Source organism: Microtus ochrogaster, unplaced genomic scaffold (assembly GCF_000317375.1).
Source record: "Microtus ochrogaster isolate Prairie Vole_2 unplaced genomic scaffold, MicOch1.0 UNK1, whole genome shotgun sequence".
NCBI lineage: Eukaryota > Metazoa > Chordata > Mammalia > Rodentia > Cricetidae > Microtus > Microtus ochrogaster.
This window is the reverse complement of record NW_004949099.1, coordinates 1980743-1987159: the sequence shown is the minus strand read 5'-3', so window position 1 is coordinate 1987159 and position 6417 is coordinate 1980743.

Sequence of the window (6417 nt, the reverse complement as noted above, 5' to 3'; positions counted from 1 at the left end):
CCCCCCCCCCCCCTTTATGGTAGTGCCTTGGGCATTAGGAGTTTTCATTCTCCCACCTTCAGGGCAGCTGATTTCTCCTCACGGTGGGGCCACAGTCCCTGGGTAAGCCGGGATCCCACAGCCTCCAGGCTGTGCTCCTGGCTAGGCCTGTGTGGTCCATGTCTCATCTATTCGGGTTTCTAAGATTTCCTTATTTTTAGCAGGCTACAGCAGCATCAGCAGCAACAAAACTCTACACATACAATTTTTCTTTCTTGTCGAAAAATTGTAATGCTCAAAAGGATAGAAAGAAGAAAATTAAAAATTTCTTTACCCCTCCCCTGACATGAATAAGAACGCCTCTGGGGGCTGGTGTTAGGGTGCAACTTAACATAGGGCGCTTGTCTAACATATGCAAGGGCCCGAGTCTGGAGTCCCAGCTCACACGTGTACAAAATAGAAGTATTTTTGCTCACCCAGGTAGAGTCATCCAGAGCTCACTCTTTCCTGGACCCTCCCCTTCCCACTGTGACTAAACCCCCATCCAGAGCATCGTTCTGGAGGCTTAGCATCGCTTCGTGGGTGTGGCTTCCTCATAGAGTCCTCTTATCTGGGTTGTACAGGGCCTTTGTGGTACCAGAGGATCAGAAGTGCTCCCTGGGGGCAGGGCTCTGGAACCGATGACAAACAAGTCCCACTAACTGCGGCTGGAGCTGTTCTGCTCGACTTTCAGAAGAAGCTGCAGGGTCCTCTTTTTTTTTTTTTCTCCTTTGAGACAGAGTTTCTCTGTGTAGTTCTGGCTGTCCTGGAACTCGCTCTGTAGACCAGACTGGCCTCAAACCCACAAAGATTCACCTGACTCTGCCTCCAGCGTGCTGGGATTAGGGCATGTGCCACTATGCCTGGCTCAGGTCCTTATTCTTGACAGCCTTGGGCTCAGCTCTTCTGTGGTTGCCTGGGACTGCTCTCACAGCAGTCCTGCTAAGCTGAATACTGAGAGAATGGATGGCCTTGAGGAAGCTGCACCCAACCACTGCTCCTTTCTGCTAAAATACAACTCCTGCTTTTGCTAGTCCATGTGAACTCAAGCAACCGCTTTACCCAGATCAGAGTGAGAGCTGGCCTCAAACTCTCTGTGTAGTTGCGGAAGTTCTCAAACTGCTGGTCTTTCTGCCTCTACTTCCCAAGGGCTGAGATTCCAGGCCTGTGCCACTGTGCCCTGCTCAAAGAGATAATTCCTATTTTTGTTCTAATCCCCTCCTCCTCTTCCTCCTCAGGATTGCACTGGCGATTCTGGCTCTTTTGTATTTCTGCATATTTTTAAGGAAATAGTATAAAATTTTAGTTCATGTTTATGCGTGTTTTGCCTGCTTTGCATCTGTGTATCATGTGTGTACCTGGTGCCTGCAGAGGTCACAAGAGTCATTGGATCTCCTGGAACTCAGCTTATGATGGCTGTGAACCCCGCGTGGGTTCTGGGAACTGATCCCAGGTCCTTTGCAAGAGCAACAAGTGCTCTTAGCTAATGAGCCAGCTATCCAGTCCCATTGTAGGAATTTCAATATTTTTTCCCTATTTCTGTGAGAAAGTCATTGGTATTTAGATAGGAATTGCATTGATCTATAGGTACCTTTGGGCAGTGTGGTCCTTTTAGCATCATTAATTCTTTTGATATGCGAACATGGGTTATCTTTCAGTTTTTGTGTCCTTTGTTTTCCTCCTTTCTTTTTTTTTCACTTATTCTGTGTCTTCGTGTGTGTGTACCTGGTGCCTGCAGAGGTCACAAGAGTCATTGGATCTCCTGGAACTCAGCTTATGTGTGTGTGCGTGCGTGTTTGTGTGCATGCGTGTGTGTGTGCGTGTGTGTGTGTGTGCGTGTGTGTGTGCGTGTGTGTGTGTGTGCATGCGTGCAAGCATACAGCATGCATCCTAGGAAGGGCAGGGAACTATAGCAGGATCAGTTTTCTCCTTCCATCATGTGGGCTCTAGAAATTGAACACAGGTCATTAGAATTAGAGGTACGTGACCTAACCTGCCATCTTGTCAAATTACCTTTTATTGAAAACCACACTGAACACTAAATTTCCATCTTTACGATGAACAAATACAGTAATTGTCACACAAAGGCAAAACATACTTGAATAGTCATTGTCTTTCTATTTGGGACAGCTTCATGATTATTCCTTTGTCATAAAGGAGGAATATATTCTTCTATAATTTCTTTAAATTTAATTTACTTATTTTATGTATATGAGTGTTTTGCCTGCATGTATGTCTGTGTACCACATGCATGCAGTGCCCATCTAGTTCAGAAGAGTGTGTCAGATCTGTGGAACTGGAGTTATAGATGGTTGTGAGACACCATGTGAGCTCTGGAAGAGAAGCCAGTGCTCTTAACTTCTTCTTCTTTTTTTTTTTTTTTGGTTTTTTGAGACACGGTTTCTCTGTAGCTTTGGTGCCTGTCCTGGAACTAGCTCTTGTAGACCAGGCTGGCCTCGAACTCCCAGAGATCTGCCTGCCTCTGCCTCCTGAGTGCTGGGATTAAAGGCGTGCACCACCACCGCCCGGCTGCTCTTAACTTCTTCCACCAGGGTTTTTTCTTTTTAGTTTTGAATATTCAGCAAGTTCATCATTAGCATATGGACTGTCATTATAGCATTAATGCATAAAAATAAATGTAACTAAGTGTATATAAACAAAATAGATATGATACTAGTGGCATTATTTTGGGCTTGAGAACATGATTTTTAAAAAACTTTTTATTTATTCTTTGTGGCTTTCCCATCATGCATCTCGATCCCATTCATCTCCCCGTCCCCTTTGTATTCACCCTCTGCCCTTGCAACCTCCCTCTCCAAATAACACAAAATTTAAGAGAAGAAAAAAGAAGGGAGAAAAAAGAAAGAGAAATCTCATCATGGAAACTGTACTGCGACATGATGAATCACACAGTACATCCTTCAGTTCGTGCATCTTTACTTGTAAGTGTTCACTGCAGAGCCATTGGTCTGGCTCAAGGCCTCTGGTTTCTGCTACACTATACTGGGCCCTCACTGGGCCTCTTCTTAGATATCCTGCTGGGTCATGGAGATCCTGCAGTTTTGGTTTAGAAGGACCAGACCCTTCATATGCTCCAAAAGATCATAGATGGGATGGGTGTTGGTGTGGGCCAACTTATAGCCCTAGTTCTGGGCCTGGGTGATTGCACTGTTGGTTAGCTCACCAGCTCTTCCCTATCCTCGCCACTAGGGAGAGCTCTCCAGCACTGTCCTGTCTAGTTCACCCCATACAGCAAGGAGCAAGGGTCGGGTCGGGTTCTTCTGCTTTCATACCCTCAGGACCTGCTCACCCACATGTAAACAGATGTTTTCTGTCCTGACTGCCTGTTCCCAAATTACTGGCAGCTGCTTCCCAAATTACCACACGGAGGCTTATATTAATTATAAATGCTCAGTCGATAGCTCAGGCTTGTTACTGGCTAACTCTTACATTTAAATTAACCCATTTTTATTAATCTATGTATTGCCATGTTGCTCATGGCTTTACCTGTTCTCTAACATGTCTTGCTTCCTGTATGGCAGACTACTTTTTTAAAGGAGCCACACCTCTGTTTGCCACCAGCAAATAGAGCCCACTGGAGAAAAAGTGGTTACCAAGAAGTCAAGTTTGACTTTGTTTTTGTGTCGAGAATCCTTCTTTAGCTTTGTCAGGTTTTATGTGGACATTCTGGCCCCATGTTGGGCGTCAGATAAACTGTTAATCTAATTAACCTTTATCAATAAAAAACTGGGAGTCAGATATTTGGGGTAAGAACCTGAAAGGTCAGAGAACAGGGAGCAGCCACAGACACTCCCGACCTTTACTGTTCCTCCATCCCAAAAGGCCCGAGATCCTCTCAGCCCTGCCTTACTATTTCCTGTGTGCTCTCTGTCCTCAGTCCTCCAAGCCTCTCTGTCCTCAGTCCTCCAAGCCTCTCTGGTCAGCTAGTGACTAGCTTCACCATCTGACTCCAGGCAAGCTTTATTTGTCAGAACACAATAAAATATCACACGACACTCACACCGTCAGGATCAGCTCTACTGTGTTGCCCAGGTGAGGTGCAGGGGCCACTCTCCCGAGTACTGCAGCTGGGGAGTGACTGGGTTAGCTTCCCCACTAGATACAGGTGGCAAGGGGTGGAGATGGTATCTTTCCCTCACAGTCATACACCACATGGTAGATGGGGGGGGGCAGGACCAATTCTCCCACTTTCCTGACCTCAGGACCATGGCCCATCGAACATAGTCATCTGGTCTACCTGTGCTGCCCAGGTGAGGCATAGGACCAATTCTCCCTAGTGTTGCAGCTGGTGAGGGGCAGGGCCCACTCTTGTGCAGCTCTATCCTCTCTGCTTTTGGTGGTAACAGAAGCTACAGACATCAACACAGATCATGGCTGCAGCAGGGTCATGGGCACAGACATGGGCCTTGGCAGCAGCCCAGGCCTGGACATCACCATGGCCACTCCTCATCGCCTTCGCTCCTTCAGCTCTGCCTCTCTCTACAGGACATGAATCTCTCTCTCTCTCTCTCTCTCTCTCTCTCTCTCTCTCTCTCTCTCTCTCTTTCTCTCTCTCTCTCTCTCCTACTCCACAATATTTAGTTACCATAATAGTGTCATTTGGGTGGGCCCATGTTTTCTGTCTCCTTCTCCTTCCTGTTCAGTCATGGTTTCTCCGTGTAGCCCCGGTTATTCCGGAACTCACCCTGTAGACCAGGCTGGCTTCAGACTCATGGAGATCCACCTGCCTCTGCCTCCCAAGTGTTGGAATCAAAGCTATACAATACCACATCTGGCTATACTTTACATAATTAATGAGATTCATCACTCATCCATAAAAACAAGGGACTGAAATACAAATATTTTTATTAAAGGTATGTGACTATTCTCCCTCCTTACCTTGATTCATAACCCAACAGTTTTATGCACTCTCAAACAGCTACACTCTAGGTCTTTTATTATGAAAAATAATTAAGCCAGATGTGATGGCATTGCTCCTCACTCCCATTACGGGGGAGGCAGAGGCAGGAAGAGTGTCTCAAAGTTTGAGGCCAACATGATCTACATGGTAAGATCCAGGCCAGCCAGGGCTACACAGCAAGACTTTATCTCAGAAAAAAAGAAAAAGAAAAAAGAAGTAGTTAGAGGTGCCAGTAACAGGGTCCTTAACAACCAACGATGAAGACTTTTCACCCTGAGATGCAGAACACAGCAGTTAACAAAAAGAAAACCTTATTACTTAAACTTCCAAATTAAAAAATGGGCGGACTGAGGAATTTGTTAATGCTAACCGAATCTATTTATATCTTACAAAACTACTTTGATTGAAAAAATTAACCTAAAAAAAACAACCCTACAAGACAGAAGAGTTCTTGTTACCTATTGCCATTAAAAGGGAGAAATGGTTCATGGGAACAAACATAGATAAGAAATTATAAAATCCTGCTGGGATAATCTTCTTGTACACTGTGAAGATGTCTCTGTCCTCCTCACCTGCCTAAGGCACCTTCTGGTTGGAGGATAGGCGGGACTTCCAGGGAGAGATATAAGCTCTGGGAAAGAATCTGTGCTGAGATCTGCCAGCTGTTGCAGGATATTTGATCATACTGTGTGAAAGGCACCTTCTGATTGGTTTAATAAAGAGCTGAATGGCCAATAGGAGAGACTAGGCAGGACTTCTGGGGAGAGAGGGGAGCTGGGAAAGAATCTGATGTGCTCGGGGGACACCAGCAAACATGGGGACAAGTCTAAGCTAAAGGCCAAGCTTTCATAATTAATAAGTCTCTGTGTCATTACTGGGGAGCTAGAGAACCCCCAAAAATCAAATGAGAAAGTTTAACTACAGTTAGCCAGATGTAGAGGAAGTGAGATGTGGTACTACCGAGGAGCCGTAACGAGCCGTGTGGCAGAATGTAGGTTAATATAAACAGGTTAAGTTAGTTGGGAACAAGCCTAAACTAAGGCCAACCTTTGCTGCTTAATAAGAAGTCCTGTGTCATTGCTCAGGAGCTGGTGGTCCAAAGAAAGTCTTGTTACAAAACCCCCTTATTGAATGATGCTGTTTCTATTACTATTCTCATTTCTGCATTCTATTCTAGTAATGACTAGTTTGAGCAGCTCATTGCTTGATTTAAGGGCACTTCCAAAGTCTGCACTTCAGTTAGATGAAACAGCCACTTTATTTTATTTACTCAATTGTTCATTCAAAAAGATGTATTTATGTGTATCTGCGCATGTGTGTGTTCAAGTGCCCATGGAGGCTATGGGCAGTGTCAGATGCCCAGGAGATGGAGTTACAGATGGCTGTGGGCCACCTGACCTGAGGGCCTCTCCAAGTCTGCTCTGCTGCCCTTCCCTTCCCTTCCCTTCCCTTCCCTTCCCTTCCCTTCCCTTCCCTTC